We start from the raw sequence: 22325 nt of genomic DNA, 5'->3' as shown, positions 1-22325 counted from the left end.
TGCCACCCTCTGGTTTATCACTGCCAACCTCTGGTTCATCACTGCCACCCTCTGGTTCATTACTGCCACCCTCTGATTTGCCACTGCCACACTCTGGATCATCACTGTCCCCCTCTGGTTCATCACTGCCACCCTCTGGTTCGCCACTGCCACCCTCTAGGTCATCACTGTCCCTCTCTGGTTCATCACAGCACCCTCTGTTTCACCAGTGCCACCCTCTGGTTCATCACTGCCACCCTCTGGTTCATCACTGCCACCCTCTGGTTCATCACTGCCACCCTTTGGTTCATCACTGCCACCCTCTGGTTCATTACTGCCACCCTCTTGTTTGCCACTGCCACCCTCTGGATCATCACTGTCCCCCTCTGGTTCATCACTGCCACCCTCTGGTTTGCCACTGCCACCCTCTGGATCATCACTGCCCCCCTCTGGTTCATCACAGCACCCTCTGGTTCATCACTGCCACCCTCTGGTTCATCACTGCCACCCTCTGGTTCATCACTGCCACCCTTTGGTTCATCACTGCCACCCTCTGGTTCATTACTGCCACCCTCTGGTTTGCCACTGCCACCCTCTGGATCATCACTGTCCCCATCTGGTTCATCACAGCACCCTCTGGTTCACCAGTGCCACCCTCTGGTTCATCACCGCCACCCTCTGGTTCATCACTGCTACCCTCTGTTTCATCACTGCCACCCTTTGGTTCATCACTGCCACCCTCTGGTTCATTACTGCCACCCTCTGGTTTGCCACTGCCACCCTCTGGATCATCACTGTCGCCCTCTGGTTCATCACTGCCACCCTCTGGTTTGCCACTGCCACCCTCTGGATCATCACTGTCCCCCTCTGGTTCATCACAGCACCCTCTGGTTCACCAGTGCCACCCTCTGGTTCATCACTGCCACCCTCTGGTTCATCACTGCCACCCTTTGGTTCACCACTGTAGATTATGGGGGGAAAGCACACCTGCCCAGCCTCAACTGAGATGAATTAATTTGGGGCTGGTTAATGTGTCACTGAATTTGTGCTTCAAATCTGGCACCTGCTTCCTTAGCTGTAAGTGCTTCCTGTTGCAGTTATTTTTTTTACAGGAGCATTGTGCCGTACTTGTAACTATTCTCTGACCCTGCTTTGAGGGTCAGAGCAGGGTCAGAGAATATTTGCAAGTAGGCAACTGAACTCTGGAGGGGCCCGTCAGGAAGCACTGCAGGGAATGGTTACAAATTAGCTTGAACTTTTGCACCTGCTAAGTGCTTTCTGTTGTGCAAAATTCGTTTTTCTGCAATTCCCCGGGGCGCGAAATCGAACTCGCAATCCGCAAATTCGTGCGAATTTGCGGATTGGTTTTTTTTGCGTGTTCGCTGGGTTTTTTGCGTATTTGCGGGCCGCTTGTAGCGCAACGACCGCGAAGTTACCCATGCGGTCGTACATGGGCGCGGCCATCTTGTGCGCGTTGCATTTTTCCGTTTCCGGGTGCTAGCTGTTTGCTCGCGTTGTGCGCGTGGCGCGTTTACGAGTTCGCGGGCGTATTTGTGTGCTCGCGGGGGAAATATCGCGCAAACTTACCCACGCGGTCCTCTACGGGCGCGGCCATCTTGTTTTTCATTCATTGCTATGGTTTTGGGCATGCTACCTTTCTAACCAGCTTACATCTTTGTAATCCTATGTTTATCTGAACTTTTTTTTTGCTTTTTTTGCTTATTATCTATCTCTAGAATTTCCTACATCTATATTTTGTGTTTTTTTTAAACTTTTTGTTACTTTATTACCTACCTTATTTCTTTCGCTCTCTCTCTTATTTGTTTCACACCTATTCTTCTTTCCTTCTTCTTGTGCCCAGGACCATGGCTAAGGGATGCGACAAGGGCAAGGGGAAGGGCCCAGCACCCCGTACCCGGCTCCCTTGCGGGCGTTTGAGGAGGGAGGAAGTCCAGGCCAGGGACATCTTCTCTGCAGTGGAGGTGGCCGCCTTGATGTTTTTTGTCCAAGTCCACCTCCCTAAGACCTTGGCAGCAGGTGGGCTGATTGCTTCCGGTTACGGCCTCCGGGAGCGTCGCCAGCTGTGGGAGAAGGTGTGCCGGCGCATGTATAAGGAGTCTTGGGTCCGGCGCACCTAACAGCAAGTGACACACCGGTGGAGTGTCATCCTGGACCGGGAGCATGAAATGCTCGACCTGCTAGGATTGGAGATCCCTGGCCTTGGTAAGTAGCTATTTAAAAACTACTTTTTTTCCTTCTGCTCTGTTATATTGCTAATCTATTTTTTTCCTGAAGAATACGAATGCTGCTGATTCGATTACATTGCAGGTAAATTAATGTTTAAATAGCTTCTGTCGTTGCAGGTGCTCGCCTGGTTATTGGCATTGCTACTATGCTTACTTGTTTGCAACTTTTTAGTCATTTGAGAGCATTACTGCGTAATGCTAGAGACAGTACACTCAAGTCTAGTCCTTCTTTGTACTCCTGCTGCTGCCACTTTGAAGAGATAGTGGTGGATTGATACGTTGAGTATATTATTTATTACTTGTTATAGGACATTTGTTTGTGGTCTGCAATCATGATGACGGACTGTGTCTGTCACGCGACGTCTCGTGCTGCTGAGTGATGGCAGTCGTAGTAGAACCTTTTTGTTGTTGATGTAGTTAGTGAATTACATAACTTTCCTATTAGATGGTCTGCGAATCCTGCAATCCTGTTATACTATCCTCCTAGTTGACCAGATCAGATGCAATTAATGTTAATTTGTTTCCCCGACATAATTTTAGATTGAGTACAAAGAAATCATATATTTCCCAAAAAACAATCATCCATGTTGTGTTTCTTTATTTCATGATCACCAGCACCTCCCAGGGGCAAGGCGCCGGCGGCGACAGAGACTCTGGTGGCAGAAGGTGGACAGGAGCAGTCCCTTGCAGGCTCTTCTGCTGGCCCCAGTAAGTTGTTCTATTGTTATATTAATACTTATACTTTCCTAACTTTTACAGCTCCTATTCATTACAAACTGGTTCCTAATAATTCTATGTTTTATAAAATAGTCTTTGATCTTCTTCTAATGTAGACTACTTTCTACATTCTTATCCTGCCTCTACCATCACTCTCTGTGGTACTACTATTTACAATTATGAGTCGGTCTGTGTAGGTTGCTAAGCTTGCCCATTCGGCAAACGGTGTGAAACAAAACTCTGATACACCAATAGCTCTAGGCACTGAGTGCAGTCCTCTGGGTTACCCTTGCTGTCTATTCCAGTCTTCTTAATGTAAGTGCTTTGACAATTTCCAACAACAAAATGTCATTGTTTACACCAAGTAAAAGGTAGCAGTTGCCTTTTTGATTTGAGAGGAGCACATCCCATACCGCTAGTGTTTCAGGGACTATTCTGTACACAAAGAAGTATGGACAAGATAAATAGGACATTGTTGATGATAGGTGCAGTTCGACTTTCGACATACCTCAGTCCGAACAGAAGTTGAACCCCCAATCCCCTGACCGACTATCTAGAATGTCTGACCAATGATGTTACGACCCAGAAGAACAGAAGAAGACTACCTCTAGTCCCGGCCTATCTGAGTCACTGAAATATGACTGCCAAGTGCAGTAGTTCAAACCTTTCCGCTCACTCACTCGTAAACAAAAACCACACAGTGTTTGTTAGTTTTAAAGTTTTATTTTCAATTAAGAAATGAAAACATTATTTCTTTATTTTTAATAGCGTAGTATTCTGATGGATGAAGATGACATTAAAGTTTAAACAACATTCCCATGAATTAAATTAGTATGACTCAAACTTAATAATAGTTAACAGACACATTACATTATTAGAATAACTGTGCGGGAGCCCCGACCTTCTTTAAAGTACTTAAAGTACTGTTGGTGATGACTTAGTAGTAGTTGGTAAATCGTCTGGCAGAAGGGCAATGGAATCTTCTTTCTGTAATGAGAAAAATTGTGCACGTTAAGCAAGCATTCATCAGTCGTCATAAGAAGAAGTGTAGCATTTAATGGAATAAGCATATAAAAGGTTAACACCCTCCCCAAAACCGTTACTTTTTTCAATCCCAGTAATAAAAAATGTGTTATGTAACATTTTCTTCCATTACGAGACAAAATAGGGGGTTGTGTATGGCATCTGAAAATATGACATGTTTTTCCTAGACGTCACAACATCTGATGCGGCACACATGACCGCCAGTGCCGGGGCCAGCAGTGCGGAGGGGTCCACTCTGGATGCGGCGGCGCCAACAGGAGGAGCTGAGGGGGAAGGCTAAGCGGCGGCGGGCGGTGGTAAGTTATTATACTCCTTACTTATTAAATTTTTTTTGAATAGGCTCGCAAAGGAGCGTATGATGTACTGTACAATAGTACACAGTACACTAGTATAAGTACACTGTACTGTCAAGAACATTTACTAATTTAGAACTACTTTGGGCTATCACGGAGAAGACGGTCAACCTTGACTTTTAATAGCATTAGTGGCGTTACTTCTCTGGTAACCAATGGCCCCCTCTATTTCACTTCAACTCAGCTGACAATTTTTTATTGTGAAGCCAAGTCATATCAGATGTAGTTTAGGGATGTGAAGAACGAAAAGTTAAAGAAGGGTGAAACGAAGGACGAGCGAGTCTTAATATTTATGACTGTAAAGAATGGTTTTGTTGAATGCAATTCAACATAAGAAGACGGCGGTTTCCAAAATATAATGAAAAGGGTGTTAGTTGGTTGTTGACAAAAAAACATTTTGGTACATTTGAGACATAAAGAAGAATCATAGACGTACTTTGGAAGCCTGGATGTTATCTTCTTTATCCTCCTCGTCGATAGCAGAGGTGTATGATGTGGTAGAGCAGACACTGAGTGGATGAAGTATGGCCAGTGGCAGTGCCACCCCTATAGAAAAGTAAGACATTCCTATCCCCACCTGCATGTATTGCTTAAAGTACTGTGAGTCTGCATCATCATGGCCTGTGTCTGTATTTCTTGGGTGAAAGCTGAGTGAGCTGCCATTATGGCGGCTACCACAAGTTCACGTACCAGTAATTTCTTTTGCAAAACAAGAGAAAAAAAGTAAAAAAGGCCTTTTTTTAGTACTCTCTGACTATGTATGTAGTAGTGAGTCCACCTATAGTGCTGCTAGTGGAATTCCTGAAACTCACAGTGTCACAGGCTTACAAAGACGGCGGAAAGATACATGCCAAAATGTTATACTGTGTTTGCTACTTGCTGGTGTCAACCTTCCGTTGCATTATTTTGACTTTATGTTAAAGACTATTGGCTACAGTATTTTTCTTTCTTTCTTCATAGATGCTACTCCCAAAAAGCTCACCCGTAAGGAGATGGCTGTTGAGGCCAGGGCCCGTAAGCTGGAGGCCATTTGTGCCGAGTATCGGCGGTTGTGGGCTCGGGAGCATGAGGAGACATCAACATCTACATCCTCCTCCACTGCCCCCGGGTCCACCAGCCAGAAGCCTCCAGCCAAACGGAGCCGTGGCCCGACAGCCTCCCGCCGCCGCCGCACAGCAGCAACAAAATCAGCGCCCCCACCCCCCCAGATCCTGGATGGTTTATATGCGCCGGCTACGTAGAAGAGTGGACTACCTGGAGCGGTTGGCCGAAAAACATCAGCGCCAGCTCCGGGACCTCCGCAAAGAGCAGCGGGACATGCAGCAACAACTTGCCAAACTACGCCACCGGAGGAAGTGACTGTCCCTTGCCCCTTTTTTAAAGACTGTTGGGGGTGTGGGAATTGGGTGTTTGGGAAAGGGGACTTTTGGACTTTTTGACATTGGTTGGGTTAGGGAGGGGGGGTGAGTTTGGGTATAATTTATTTTATTGTTGTGCTGAAAACAACACGAATATATATTTCTTAATAATTATTTTCCTTACAAAAACACAGTATACGCGTTCATATATTATTTTGTGTGGGGGTTGGCGGCGGTTACTGGAAGTTTGTTTTCTTCAAACTTACCAGCATGAATGAAACATCTAGTCCTGAAATGTACCAAATGCAAGTAACCGAGTTAGTAAATTTAGTAGCCCTACTACTGTACTTTACTAGTAGTACTGTCAGTCTCTTCTCTCCTCCCAACTTAGTCCTCCTAGCACATTATACTACTACCTCTCCAATATGCTTATCTTACCTGTGATTTGTGTTTGAGAATCGGGGTAGCCCCAGGGCTGGCTGCATTGCAAATGGTGATTAAGGTTGGTTGTTGACTTGAATCCTCGATGGATGCAATACCATTGTTGTGCTGGTAGCAGTAGTGGTACACACTGGCAGTATCACCATATGAAAAAAAGAGGAACTTAAACATTGAGTGGCCTGAGCGTAGCATTAGAAACAGTACAATAGATAGTACGGTACAGAACAGTGCCCTAAATTGTAGCCTAAGCAGTGCCAACATAAGGTAAGCATTAAGCATTTGATTGTTCACTTCGTGTAGGAGGAGGATGTTCTTATCAATCCACGATGGCGCACATGAACTTCTGGTTGCTTTGACCTTATCCTCCCCATCAAGTGTGTGGAATTTATTGTTGTTGTCAGTCACACCTCAATGAAATACCACACACCCCGGGGAAAGAGGGTTAGGGTTTGAAAATTGGATGGGAATGGGGGGTTTTGGGAAAGTTTGGTAGAGAGGAAAAAAACACAGCATGGACAGTCAAACAACAAATGAAGAGAAACAAATCTTTGGATTTGAAGATATTGATAAATCTTTAAATGGACATAAAGGAAGTGCACTACTGCATGCCAGAAGTTGTTTACTAAATGGATGGTTAGGTTACTGAAAAGTACTACTACTACTTACTGCAACTTACTAGTAACTACGAAGAAACAAGTTGACAGTACAGGGCTGCAGTCATTACGCAATTTCACTTGCCTCTCTGCCCTCAGAGAGAATAAACACTTAGAACATTAAATTAGTGTTAAAGATAGCAAAGACGTATCAAATAGCTGGAGGGATGAATTTGAAGCAGAGATCAAACAAACGCACACAGTCACACTCGTAGAAGTAAGTTCAAGTTCACAAGAATATCATTTAAAAGATAAGGAGAATTTTGGATACTGTTACTGTTTTTTGTAGTTGTCCCGTTGAACTTGTGAAGTTGATGCATCCAGCCATTCCTCCTATTCGCGGTACTCCTTCATTCCATCGGATGCTCCGTCGATCAATCTTGGTGACCAGACACACTGTCCACTGCCTGCCTGATGCGGATTTGCGGATCGCTAATTGTAAGCCTGAGTAGTACACCGATGGCACAGGGTAAAAGCCTGCCTGTAATTGATGATGGAAAAACACAACAGTAAGTGATAAATACACCTCGGAGAAAAAAATATAGTGCAAAAATGATACTTTCACTTTCAGAGATGACAATCCCCAAAATCTAGAACACCCCACATTACCCTCCCAAAAACGTGCAGAATACTGCTGCTACCTCGCAGAGGCCTAATTTCAAATCGTGCCAAAACGCACTCAGAAAGTATGCCCAAAACCCCCTTTCCCACCATGGATTTTCTTCAAACCACTTGCAATCAAAATTAGACATTCCAACAAGTGTTCCAAGACCCCACCCAGTCGTAAAAATCTAGAACACCCCCAATCACATGCAATACAATACTGCTAACCCTAACGAGCCCTAAGTTAAGAATAGTGCCAAACACTTTCTTTAACTAGGCCAAATCCCCCCTTTCCCACTATGGATTTTCTTCAAACCACTTGCAATCAAAATTAGACATTCCAACAAGTGTTCCAAGACCCCACCCAGTCGTAAAAATCTAGAACACCCCCAAACACATGCAATACAATACTGCTAACCCTAACGAGCCCTAAGTTAAGAATAGTGCCAAATGCTTTCTTTAACTAGGCCAAATCCCCCCTTTCCCACCATGGATTTTCTTCAAACCACTTGCAACCAAAATTACACATTCCCACGAGTGCTCTAAGACCCCAGAACCCAGTTGCAAAAATCTAGAACACCCCCAAACACATGCAATACTGCTGCTAACCCTAACCCTAAGTTTAAAAAAAGTGCCAAAACGCTTTTCAGAATGGATTTTCTCCAAACCACTTTTATCCGGTATTAGACCTTCCCAGCAATGCCCCAAGACCCGCCAACCCACCCGCAAAAAAGCAAAACACCCCCAAACAGGCAAAAAGCAAAAATGGAAAATGTCATACTTAGAATATTTTCGGCCTTCTTTCAATTCTGTCCAAACGCGCTGTGCAGCTAGGTCATAACTCCACTTTTCCACCATGGATTTCCTGAAAAACAAATGCAATCAAAACTAGACTGTGCCAGCAGTGCTCCCAGACCCCAAAACCCACCCCCAAACACCATGAACCCCCCAAACAGCCCCCCAAAAACAGGCAAGTGAGCAAAAACGAAAAAAATTATTCACAATGGATTTTGTTCAAACCACTTGATTCCGATATTAGACCTCCCCAGCAATGCCCCAAGACCTGCCAACCCACCCGCAAAAAAGTAGAAGACCCCCAAGCAGGCAAAAAGCAAAAATACAAAAACGGGCACTTAGAAATATTTTGGCCTCATTCCAAAATCACTCCGTGCGCGCTCTGCAGCTAGGCCCTAACTCCCCTTTGCCACCATGGATTTTCTTCAAACCACTTGCAATCAAAACTACCCATACCCAGCGTTGCTCCAAGACCCCCCAACCCACCCCCAAACACCAGGAACCCCCCCAAAAAGCACCCCAAAAACAGGCAAGTGAGCAAAAATGCAAAAACTTTTTCACCTCCGATTTTCTCCAAACCACTTTTATCCGGTATTAGACCTTCCCAGCAATGCCCCCAGACCCGTCAACCCAGGCAAAAACAAGTAGAAGACCCCCAAACAGCCAAAAAGCAAAAATACAAAAATGGGGACTTGGAAATTTTTAGGCACAGTTCCAAAATCACTCTGTGCGCGCTCTGCAGCTAGGTCCTAACTCCCCTTTGCCACCATAGATTTGCTTCAAACCTCTTGTAATCAAAAGTATCCATATCCAGCGTTGCTCCAAGACCCCAAAACCCACCCCCAAACACCAGCAAACCCCTCCAAACAGGCCCCCAAAGACAAGCAAGTGAGCAAAAACGCAAAAACTTTTTCACCTCCGATTTTCTCCAAAATACTTTTATCCGGTATTAGACCTTCCGAGCTATGCCCCCAAACCCCTGCAGCCACCCGCCAAAAAGCAGAACACCCCCAAACAGGCAAAAAGGAAAAATGGGCCTACCTTCAATTCAGTCCAAATACGCTCTGCAGCTAGGCCCTAACTCCCCTTTTCCACCATGGATTTGCTGAAAAACAAGTGCAATCAACATTAGACTGTGCCAGCAGTGCTCCCAGACCCCAAAACCCACCCACAGAAACCTAGAAGCCCCCCAAACAGCCCCCCAAAAACATGCAATACTGGTATATTCAAAACATGGCAAATTGCGCTATTCACAAAACAGTGCTGTTTTCAGCACTTCCACTACTTCGATCCTCTTGAAACTCACCTGGACAGTCACTTGTTCCAGCGATTCACAAGAATCTCAGCAAGGCAGAACAAAATCGAACCACTGCGCTATTTGAAGAAGAAGAAGAAGGTCTACGACTATTTTTCACTTAGTTTTCACCCAAACACACGCGCCCGCAAAACACCCAAAGAGGCCAACATTCTGTCAATTCTGGACCAAAGAACACCAAAACCCCCTAAAACATTGCCAACATCATTATGAACGAGCCTGCATCGGGCCCGAGCCCTAGAATCAGCGTGAACCATACCAACTTAAACCCAAAAACCCTAGTAAATCACACTGACTGAATCCTACCCGTAGATATGCTTTGTCTGTCTGTGTCAAAGAGCCTAGGTATGCTACATCAGGAGGATGCTTCACTCAGTGGTGCCTGCCTTGACCGTCTGCATGGCCCTGCCGCAAGCATGTCCCAAAAATCCGTTCTGCTCAAGAATTTGCGATTTTTCGATACTTTTGCGAGATTTCCGAAATACCGAAAAACAGCACATTTTGCAAACATGACGGATGTTTGGCCCAAGCTTGAGGTAGTGGCATGCAGAGGGTCAAGGCAGGCACCACTGAGTGAAGCAACCTGATGTAGCATACCTAGGCTCTTTGTCAGACAGACAAAGCATATCTAATTGTATGCAGCAAGCCACATAGCCCCAATTTTACATGAACTGCTGTCTGAAGTGGACTCTGCCTGGCATAACAACAACAGTACACTGCCTCGCCCTCGACCAATACATACCACGAATAGACAGACATGTAGTCCTGCTGTAGTAGTTGTTGTAGACTGGTTTACCTGTTTGCCACTCAAGAATTGGCCATTGTTCCTCCGTAAATTGACGCTGATGATCCATCCATCCCAGTGAGTGACTGTAAAGAAAAAATATATATTATTTAATCAATTATCATGGTATATTGGCAAGTGAGTCCGCTCCAAGGTCATTTTACATATCTTGTGAAATGCAATATAGTGGCCCCTGAATTTGAAGTACAATTTTAATCAAACAAGGTAAAAAAAACAGAGTTGTTGACATGAGGCACAATTACTGTGTGAAAGAATTAATAATAACTAAGACAAGACATATGAATCATCATTTCATGCACAAAAAACAAACAGCAATTGGTTTCATCAGAGCCAGACAGCCATTGCTGTCCACTGCATGCCATCTTTTCAATTATTCATTACCTGTTCTACTTTTTGTCCTCATCTTCTTCGGAAAGTGAGGGCCCACAGGGCAGCCTCTCCTGTCAATATCAGAAGTAACTCTGTCAGCAATCAGCAAGCATGATAGTCAATCAGTAATTTCAGTCCCACTTGAGGGGACTCGTCGTAATCCATCCATCTGCCTTGAGGGAAATGAATAGGTGGAGTCTGGAGGAGGAGTATAAAGGAGCATGATTGAGTTGTGAACTTGTGAACCTCAGGAATGCAGACTGAGGCACCTTCAAATCAATAAGGAATGTAAGATGAAGACAGTGCTGCTGATGGACTTGTTGTGATTAGGTGATTAGAGTTTTGCTGTGGTAAAAGTTGCAAAACAAAGAAAGACACACAGGAATAAAAGTGAATAAGGACGAAAAAAAGGAAGTCATTTTCAGGGGTCGGTGTCAGGGAAGTAGAGCTCGTCCTCAAACTCCATGAATTGAGACGGGAGTAGGTCAGGTAACAGAGAAGAACTTCCATCACCTAAGTCGGTGTCCTCTTGTTCCTGCGTGCATTCACGTACTTTGTAATCTGGTGGTATCAAGTGCTGATTCATCTTGATCAGTGTTAACCTCTCCACATTTTTGGCCGAGAGGCGGGTCCTTTTTGAAATTACAATGGCACCAGCAGCACTGAAAACACTTTCAGAAGACACGCTTGCGAGTGGGCAAGACAAATAATTTATAGCCAGGTTGGCGATCAGTGGCCATAGATCCATTTTCCTGTACCAATACAGCAATGGGTTCGTATTAGCAAAGACCTGTGTTGGCTCATCCAGATAGGCCTGCACCATCAACTCAAGGTTCTCCACGGTTGCTCCACTTTGCGTACCATCTGTGGCCTTCTCAGCACTGGAACAAAGAAACCCTTTACGAGTTAGCCAATCCGCTTCCGACAATATTATGGCTGGGCCTGGTGCAGATGAGGATGATGATACGGTTGCTGCTGGTGTCGTTAACGGCTGTGAGGGAAAGTGACCCTTCACCCACAGATTCAGAAGTGGAACTTGACGCTGGATGGCCTGCTGATTCAGTTGGACTTCTGACGGCTCCTTGAATTTTCCACCGATCTTTTTCAAACCGACTGGCTGACACAGCTAGCCAATGTTTGTACTTTGAAACATCTGCTTCATCAAAAGGAATGAATGCTTTTCTGGCCACTGCCTTTTTGTACTGTGGATCCAGAATAATGGCACAAATGTAATGTTGTTCTGTATGTATGTTTTGAAGCCTTTCATTGGCAACTAGGCAGCTTAATAAGTACTCCGCCAACTGATATGCATCTTGCTTTCCAACATCATATCTGAACGTTGAAGACACGTCCTTCAGTTGGTGCTCTAGCATGACCAACATTGGGATAGCTTTGCTCAAAGAACAGTCCTCCCTGCTGACTTCACGCGTGAAGACCTCAAAAGGATGAAGCATGTCTGTCAGGCTTTTAACTAGCTTCCATTCCTCCAACTCTAGCCTCTTGTCTTTATGATCAGAACCTAGTTTAAAGACATAGTTATTGATTACCATGCACTGCTCAGACAGACGCTCAAGCATGTAAAAGGTTGAGTTCCAACGTGTTGCCACGTCCTGGATGAGTCCTTTGACTTGCACTTTACGTTCATGTTGAATGCTCCTCAGCTCCTTCCGGGCCTTAAAAGAATGGCTGAAATGTGCGCAGATTTTTCGGCAGGGGGTCAGTACTTTTTTGACTGTGTTTTCAGTTTTCAAGAAATCTTGCACAACCAGGTTTATACAGTGCGCCAAACACGGCATTCTGAAATATTGACCCTCCTGCATGGCCTTAACTATATTACTGCCATTATACGTGGAAACATAACCAACTATGCGATTTTATTGGTTGAAGCCATTCAGAGACCTTACTGTTAAACTCCTCCAAAATGTTTTTTGCAGTATGAGTTTTCTCCATGGCAAACATGGCTAATGTTGCATGTTTCCGAGTAGCTTGAAAAACTGTGTCCAGGTCAACAACTGCACTTGACTTGTCTGTAACCCCTGCCAAAGACCCTGCATAAGAGACCCAGTGTGCAGTGATGCACATGTAATCAAGGGCTTGGCAACTGGTCCACATGTCTGTTGTCAAGTGGATAGTGTGAACAGCACTCTTCTGCAAAGCTGCCCCAATCACCTCCAGCACATCTTGATGTAGTGCTGGAACCGCAACTCTGGCAAAAATAGGACCGGCTAGGAACCTTCCATTTAAGGCAGACTGTTGCAACTAGTTCTAGAAACCCCATCCCTTCCACGAAAGAAAAAGGGAGAAGGTCCAGCGCTAGCATTTTAGCCAGCTTTGCGTTATACAGACGTACCGTTGGGTGGTTGTGTTCAAATGGCGCCTCCGACCACAACATTTGGCGAATGGTGGGCTGGATCATTTTACGTGATGATGATGACGTCTTCAAACCAGTTAGGCCCATTGATGTAGTTTTTCGCATAGGTGTCTCACCCACACACTTAGTGTGCCTCATAGATGTAGAGGGTGTGGGCGATACCACTGCAGTGCTGCTGCCAGGGGTACTGGGTGTACCAGAAAAAATGTCGGTCGGTTCTTGACTTCCCTCCTGCACAATCAGCCCCTCGTCAGCATAAGATGCAATGTCAATGGATACATTTGGATCAGTTCTACTTTGGACTCCTGGATCTTACTTAGGTGCTCATACCACTGGATAGTGTGGTGTTTTTTGAGATGACCTCTCTGGCCTCCGGTACCATAGTTGGTACCAAGCTTACCCCGACTAACTGATACTTTACAAATCGAACAAACGACCATGTTTTCCGCCTTTTTGCTAACAGTAAAGAAGTCCCAAACTGGGGACTGGTGATGTCTGCTGAACGTGGAGGTGCTACTTTGACTTTCAATGCCAGATGAAGTGGAGGATGGGCGTGGCTGAATTCGTCAGAACGCCAGATCACCATTTTCACGGCAGCGAGGAGGTCACAGTGGAAGTTGCCGTTATTTGTCTCTGCAGATTGTAGTTGCACCGGCACCGGCATCGAACGCCGAGAAACGAGCTTTCAGGAGCCTAAGAAAACACGCAGCACAGGGAGGACGAGGTTGAGTTGCCCGAGAAACAGCCGCTATCACCTTCTCCGTCCGCTCCCGTCTGCTGGCTATTTGCTAGCTGTCTGATAGCCTAAGGGCGGCTGGTCACAGCGGTTGCCGGACGGTGACTAGATAACACTGTGAGACGGTGGGAGAGCGGGAGAGCGGGGTAGGCACAGGTGCCGGCGGAGGGCGAGAGCAGCTGTCAGTGTAACAGTCCGTGTGCCTGAAACCTGCAAGCGCCGCGCCGTACAAGCACCGTGTCAGTCTCAGGATCAGGATTAGGATCAGCCACCATTCCGTCACATAATAACTTTTAAACACTTAAACACTTAAAAAAAAACGCAAAAACTCCCGTATATCCCCCGTAACACCCATATATATATACAATCAGGCGCAAAAGACTAAGGCGTGAGGCCTATGGCGCTGTAGGGGGGCTGCTGGCAGGTGTGAGCGCTGTTTCATCGCTGTGATAACAACGCCTGCTAGTAAGGGTGGGGCGGGTGCTGCTACATTGTGGACCCTAGCGTCAGGGGGCAAAAAGTTCCAGCGTGCGGTAGGCAGGCGTGTGCACTGTGTGGAGCTTGAGCGCTGTGATAACAACGCCGCCACCGACACTGCCCAGTTTGCCCATCTGGCTACGTACTCATTGAGCAAAGGACCCCAAGTGAACCAGAGCGCAGGAGGTCTACAGATCTGAGGAAAAACTGAGAGTAGGACTAACTTCGTGTCGGTCTCTAGGGGGTGTGGGAACACCGCCCTTATTTTCACTCTCTTTCACTCCGACCAGCTCAGAGTGTATTTTCACTTCGTCCAGTTCAGAGTGTACAACGCAACGCAGCAGTAACTTTAATAGGAACCCAGTAGGAGAAAGGAGAAAGGAGAAACTATGAGGACTAGAAATTCGACCATACTGCAGGCCCATACCCAGGCAAAGCCGCGCCCTCACCACTCTGCCAGAAGACGGAAGGCAGCAAAACTCTTTTACCCCCCCGGGAGCGGGGGAACTCTACCCAGGGCCAGTGCCCTTGGAGGGTGCACTCTTGGATTCTTCTGGAGCTACAGGAGCCACTCCTACGCTCCTAACCTCACTGACGGCGTCCCCAGCACGGTCACTGTCATTGAACAATGTACAGCCGCATACAGGGGAAGAGGGGAAGTGTTACACCTGAGCTTACCTAACCCCTCGCCCAGGTGCTACCGTAGCCACCCCTGGGTCCTTAGGAAATAAAGACATAAGAACTTTCTTGTGCCCTTTGGTAGTAAGTTCTGCAGCACCTGCTAGGCCCCAGAGCTGTATATCGCCTACATATACTCCCGAGGAAGGACAGGGCCAGAGCTTGAGTGCTACTGCGGTGCATGCTCCAGGGCCACCACTCTCATCTATAATAACTACGTCCCGGGGGGATGATCCACCCAAGCCAGAGCCAGCTGACAGGGTGGCATGGAGGCCCGAGATCAACAGAACAACAACCCCGCCCCCTCATGCTTTAGAAAATCATCAACCAAATTTCTCCCAAAACGGGGCCCCAACCACTAAAGCTGGTAACAGCCCACGCTGCAGCATATCTGTAAAGAGAGAGTCAACTCTTGATGTGTCTGGCAACAGAAAAAGTCCTAAAAAAGGAGGAGCAACTACAGAGCCATTGGCTCGGCTCATTCAGTCTCCGATCTTGTTGAGCTGGAGTCCCCCGGATCAAGAAAAAATGTCTCAGTCATCATCTTCTAGATGCAGCAGGGGGGATAGCCCCCCAGAGTTTGTAGACCATCTAACATTGATCAACGAGACCCTCACTTCTATGACTGGAGCCGCAATCATGCATGCCGATAAGCTCGATGCCCAGATAAACATATTACAAACAGTGGCTAATCTAATATCAGGGGTCGATGCTAAATTGGATCCTTTGAATACCTTGATCCGCAGAGTACAGGATAGCACGAATTTTAAGCCTGAACAATGTAGTTGCGATCCTGTTTTGAAAAATTTAGAAAAACTCCCGCACGTTATGACCACACTAATTGAGGATCTCAAAATAGAAGCGGGTAAGAACAAGGTCTCAAACATAAAGGCACCAACGCCCGAACCGTTTAAAAAAGAAGGCACAAAAAAAATCTCATCACCGGACAGAACAGAAACTTATAAAGAAAATAATGTAAACAAATCTGACAGTGCGGGACTCCCATTGGCGACGGATGCAAATTCCGCAGAGGTCTTATCGACCGTAACAAATACTCACGATTGGGAGAAGATACCTATATCGACTAGCTTAGACTTTCAAAAGAATCTATCAAGAAAAAATAAGAAAAAATTTAAAAAACTCAATAAGGCGAACAAGAACAAATCCATACGGGAATGGCTACGTCCAGGCAATCAGACGCAAGGCCATACAGACATAACGGAAATGATTCAATCAGATGCTACTCTCATTACACCAGAAAGCTCGGAACGAAAGCACAAAGCTCTTTACCTGACTGATGCAGTAACAAACCCTGGGCCGGTTGCCCCCCCGGTGGCGCCCCGGCCAGTCCCACCAGCTCTACCTACATGCATAGCAAACAACCTGCAAGGTCAAAACGCTGTGGAAGCGACCCAAACTTGTTCTAATGAACATGACGCCGGATTAAAACATCTTTTGGACGCTGCCCCATCAACGTTGACGACGCATGTCGCGAATCAAAGGCCACGGACCGTCTTAGATACCAAGGATATTGAAAACATCTCACTTAACAACAGTCTTCCTAGTTTTCTACTCATGGTGGCCCCTCAACGAGCCACAGGGCCAAAAGGGCCGGCAATCGCCCTATCATCTGGTATACCAGTAGTATCACAATCATGCGGTCAGGCCGCGGGCCCCGTTGGTTATATAAACAATGCCCTACCCCAGGATCGGGAAATCAGGCTGTATCCAGAATACGTCTCGCAGGGGAGGTGGGACGTTCTCAATCGCAGCAATCTTCTGACTCTTTGTGCAAACATCCCAGGGTTGGAGGGAATAAAAACTACTGACATTGAAACCATCACCTTCCTACCACCAGATGCGGAAGAGAAAAATGAAACGACGGAGTTAACCTTCACGAACTCGGCCATGGCAGAGGCCTTGAAAATCCAGCACAAGATACTGGAAAGCTGGGGAATCAAGATAAAACCCAAGCGCTCACAAAAATATCCCCTCATATTAAAAACACAGTTTGCAAACCCCCAGAGGGGAAACATGGTACAACCGGTTGGAGAACCACCACGCTCGCATGCGCCCTTCTCCCATGCACCAAAAATGGCTCCTACCCTCCAGGGGTCAAAAGGTGGAACAAATACTGGCCAATTCATCAGAACTCCCATAAAGATAACCACGAATCCAACCCAGGGCACACGCACATGCGCTACTCTGGAAACCGCGAATAAAGACTGGTCCTGGCTGCCGCTTGCTTTAAATTCCAAGACCCAATGGTCCTTGTTTTAAACCCTGGGGTTACACCTATCGAGATGCGACAAATACGCATTTAAAGCCCCCAGAGAAGGAATGGTCTCCGACAAGCTTGAAAATCATGTCTTGGAACGTTGCTGGGCTCAGGAGGTTGCTTCTCAAGCAATCTGCCGTGTCATTTATGGAAGAAGCAGACATGATTTGCACACAAGAAACTTGGCAAATCCATCCCCTCTCTTTGAGAGGATACGCTGAGTATGGAAAACCTGCAAAAAAGTCCAACATTTTCGGTAGACCCTCTGGTGGGATATGCGTCTATATAAAACACGCACTCAATCTGGAATTCGCGGAAATATCCAACCTGCCGGACACCATTCAGGCAGGTATTCTGAAAGGCTGCAGCCTAACTAACAGTAATTTTTCATTATTATTAACTAATCTTTATCATAACCCTCAAGGGCTCATATCTAACACGGATACGTTGATACGCTACATCGAGTGTTTACTGCTGCAATTCGCGGGCCTCGAAAGCATCATTCTTGGTGATTTTAACACTCACAACAACGGGCTTTAAACCACACGTAGGCTCCAGGCTGGGACCACTAACGCCCTGAATGCCCTACTAAAATCCTACAAATTGGAGACAACGCACTCAGTCCTCCTAAAGAACAGCCCCGGGGTGACTGTCGGCCCTACATTTAACAACCAAACTACGGTCGACTATATAATCTTAAGTGGCAAACTCCAACTTCTAATGTCAAATTTTTTAGTGCATTCACGCAGTGATAGCGATCATGCTGCCCTAATCGTCATTTTGAACCTCATAGTGGATCATCACCATAAGCTTGAACCCATCGGAGAAGCCGATGGAGAAGAACTCATAAGGCTGCCTAGAAGGATTAAATGGGAACAGACCGCAATTACTGGATTTAACAGCTGGGTTGATCAGTGGACAGGCTGGCCACCGAGCGAACAAAAAAAGGGCGCCATAGAACTCTGGAACTCCACTACAGAGACTCTGGCGGGGATTCTTCGCGGGAGTGTGAAAAGTACATCACAAAGGCACCTTTTACCCACATATGGTCATAATACTGAAATCAAAATAAGCGCTAAAAAATTAAATAAGCAATACAAACTTGCCCGCAAAATTGGGACTGCCCTGAACAAGAAACGTTTACAAGAAGTTAAAAAAAGCCATGCAAAAAAGATTTGGGCAGCAAAACGTGCACATTGCGATGCACAATGGCTAATAATTTTTGATTTGCTCAGACCGGAAAAGTCACAGGAGTTTTGGAAGTTTATATGTAACTTGGGCCGCAGCCCAAACCACAGAGAAAACTCCCTTGAAGCCTCGATCTGGGTCGCGCATGTAAGACCACTTTACACTAACGCTGGTCCGGCCCACATGCAAAATGAAGCATCCGCTTAGATCTGTTCGCCGGGAAGATGGCTCCACCTGGAAAATCGCTTGTCGTTAACATCATAAAAAACATCAGGCAAAACGCCGCTCCAGGGCCCAATGGCCTTCCCGGGCACTTATTCAAGGCAAACATCGATTTTTGGTCCAAAAATCTGACCTACCTGTATTCTGAATGCTGGCTCCTGGGGGACGTACCAGATTCATGGAGAGGCTTGCTTCTACAGCCTATCCATAAAAAAGGCCCAAAATCTGAACCGTCCAACTACCGGATGATCGCCTTGTTGGATATTGAGGGAAAAGCGTATGCTAGCGCCATCTTGAGGGACCTCGCAGACTGGTCCAGCGCTGAAGGCATCCTTCCGATCTGCCAAACCGGATTCAGACCTGGGTCTGCCACGGTTGACAACATCATTGATCTTTCTTTCCTGGTACATCGCGCACGGTCAAGCAAAAGTCTCCCCCTCTTCGCCTGCTTTATCGACTATTCAGCGGCGTTTGATGGGGTAGACCGCGCAATTCTGTGGCACAAGTTGGTCCAATGGAACATCAATCCGGTTTTGTTAAGAGCGATACAATCCCTCTATCAAAAAACATGGGTGCGAATCAAACTTTTGAGGGACCACGCATCCGTTAAGATCAATACAGACAAAGGCCTTAAACAAGGGTGTGTGTTAGCCCAGTTATTATTCAACCTATATACAGCAGACATGGAGAAGGCCTTGACTGGGGCCGCCCTGGCAACTCCAAAGATCGGTGGATTTAAAATCTACTTTATGCAGTATGCTGATGACTTGGTCCTTTTGGACCACACGAGAATGGGGCTACAAAAGGCGTTGACGGCACTCGCTGCATATAATGACAGTAACAGGCTTGTAGCAAACCCAACCAAGTCTAAAGTAATGATCTTTGGTCATTACCCAAGGAAGAAATCTTTAAAATGGAGGTTAGGCAACCTCCTCCTGGAAAGCACGCAGCGGTACACCTACTTTGGCATTTGCTTCCAGGAATCCGAATGCAAGTGGCCATCTTAAGACAATTCAGGCTAAAGGCAAATCCATCACCTACGCCATTTGCAAGCTGCAAGCCTCTTTATACAGCCCGTCTACCACGGCCATCAACAGAGTACTTAAAGCTAAGCTCATGCCGGCACTCATTTATGCTCTACAGGCATTTCCGGGCAAACTAAGCAATGAATTAGAAAAAATTTACTGCAGAGCATATAAGAAACTTTTCCATCTTCCAAGGTGCACCAGAAACACCCTTGTCCGCCTGGAGTTCTCACTTAATCAGCAAAATCTAGAAGAGCTGGCCGCCCTAAGCAAGTATTACTTTTTAACAATGGCGGCACAGGAGAACACACTAAAGGCAGTTTTGAAAGGTATCTTTAGTGAACCAGGGAACCCCTGGTCGGCCACCTTTGAAGCGGCTAAGGACCAGCTCAATCTCGCTACGGATTCATGGAACCCTGTACACGTCAATTATTCTGCCATCAAAAACGCAATTAAAAAACAAGTGTGTGCGAGGTCACGGGAACTGGATCTGGAGGCGCTTGGAAGAAAAGGCTTGCATGAGACCCTGTGTCTTCAGCACATTTTGCATACTGCCAAACCTCACCTCACGCAGGCAGTGGGCCGCTCGGCCCTTCACAAGATCTTGGCGTACAGACTTCATCCATTGCCCCTAAATGAACTATATCTAGGTGGCCAGGCAAGCTCAGGAGTCCGGGAATGCAGGCTTTGCATGTATAAACGCGAGTCTCTGTCCCACCTCCTCTTCTGCTGCCCGGCCCTGCGTCTGGCCCGGAGTCTCTATCTTAGGCCATTACTAAGACAATCTGGATCATGTACTGCAAAGGAGGGCCTTAGCTATCTTTATACTTTGTCTATGGTAAAGCACATGGCGGCTTTCGGAAAATTTATTTTTCAAGCTCGGGCAATGCTAATGATTTCTACTAATCAGGTCATAGAGCTGCCTGTGGGCCCATGAACCCTTTCATTTGGAATTTCCGGGACCGATGGAGCAATTAGATAAACTGTATTTTGATTCTAACTTTTGTAATGCTGAGAGTTTTGTATTTTGGTTTTATGTAATGGTTTTTAGTAACCAAACAATAAATATCATGTACATGAATTCGTTTCTGTTGTTCACTTACAGCACTTGAGGTCGAGCTGGATGGAGGTCCATGCCGGCCCTTCTGACTAAAAAAGATGGGAGCTGTAGGTCGTGTTGGTGTTGTAGTTAACGGTGGTGGTACCAGTGCCACGCCGCCCATATCGCGCTCAGCAGCCATTCGGGCTAGGGTGAAAATGTCTTTTTGCTGCATGCCTGCTGGGGCTGGAGTGATGACTGTGATGACTGGGTCATCGTCAGACTGTTCATCAGCTGCAGAAGACACCACTACTTGTTCGTCGTCATCACCCATAAGTGGAAGCGTTGCGGGAGCCTTCCTTTTAGGCTTAGCTACCTTTGTTGGCTCATGGCGTGACTCACTCTCAGACTGCATGGCTGGGTTCCAATCACGATCACGGTCATCAGAAGGAAGGGGGCTTGAAGAAGAACTTGTAGTAGTAGTAGTATCCCTCCTTGACCTTTTTCTTGCTGGGGATCTGGAAGACAATGGATAATCATCATCAGGAGGAGTGGCTTCCTCGGATGATACCTCCTCTTGAATATCAATTTCCTGATGTGCCCCTACTTCTGGAGGAGCAAGAGTTGTAGGCAGTTGTGCCGCTCCATGAACCTCTCTATGCACCTGTCCATGCGCCTCTCCTTGTGGCTCTACTTTCGCCTCTCCTTGCGGCTCTACTTGCGCCTCTCCTTGCGGCTCTACTTGCGCCTCTCCTTGCGGCTCTACTTGCGCCTCTCCTTGCGCCTCTCCTTGCCCATGTACTTGCGCTTGTACTAGTTGCACGTGTGGTTGTCGTTTCGGCTGTGGTTGTTGAACACTCGTCAGCTGAGTTACACCCGGCGTTGATTGGATGGTACTTTCTTGTGATGAGCCAACATCACTTGTCGATGGTGATTGAACAACCAAAGTGGCTGCCGCAGCAGCACTCATGGTCTTGGACCTAATTTGCGTGGTGGCACTGAGCCCAATGAAGCGGAGGAGCTGCTTCCAGCTTGGTCCCCGGCGGTCACCGCTGCTGCTGCAGGCTTATTTTTTTCCCAAAAAAGGTGTTGGTGGGCCCACCAGTCTCCTTGGTAGGTGGTGCCACTTGCTTCTTCTGCTCCTTCTTACTGGCAGTGGCACTGGAAACTTTTTTCGCTGAGGCGCTACGGCCAACTTTCTTTGGGGCCATCTTCTTGAGATGTCAGAACAGCAGGCCGCAGTTGCACGAGTTGCGGAGTTGTCAGGTCTGTGGCCACACGTGATGTCACGTGATGTTGTGCTGCACACACCGCTGCAGGACTTCTTCCTGGCACTGGTGGTTCTCTTGTGCACCTAAAAGCAATGGAAGCCAGAGGAACATCAGTTATACAGCCCAAAAAGTCGAAAAACACTCAGAAATCACCACAATCCCATGCCATCCATGCCCTCAATGATGTTTACATTCAAGACACCCCACAGAAAGACTAGGCCCATGCAGCACTGAGTAACCCTGGGCATAATGGATGAAAGCAAGGCAAAATGGGTGCAGGCCTGAGCACACTGCCTGCCTTCAAAATGGCCCCTTGACCCCCACCACATGTCCAGGCCCTGCCTGTACCAGCCCTCAAAATG

The sequence above is a fragment of the Lissotriton helveticus genome, chromosome 4_1 (assembly GCF_964261635.1).
Source record: "Lissotriton helveticus chromosome 4_1, aLisHel1.1, whole genome shotgun sequence".
Taxonomy (NCBI): Eukaryota; Metazoa; Chordata; class Amphibia; order Caudata; family Salamandridae; genus Lissotriton; species Lissotriton helveticus.
The sequence above is the reverse complement of the archived record's forward strand: the minus strand, read 5'-3'. Positions refer to the sequence as shown.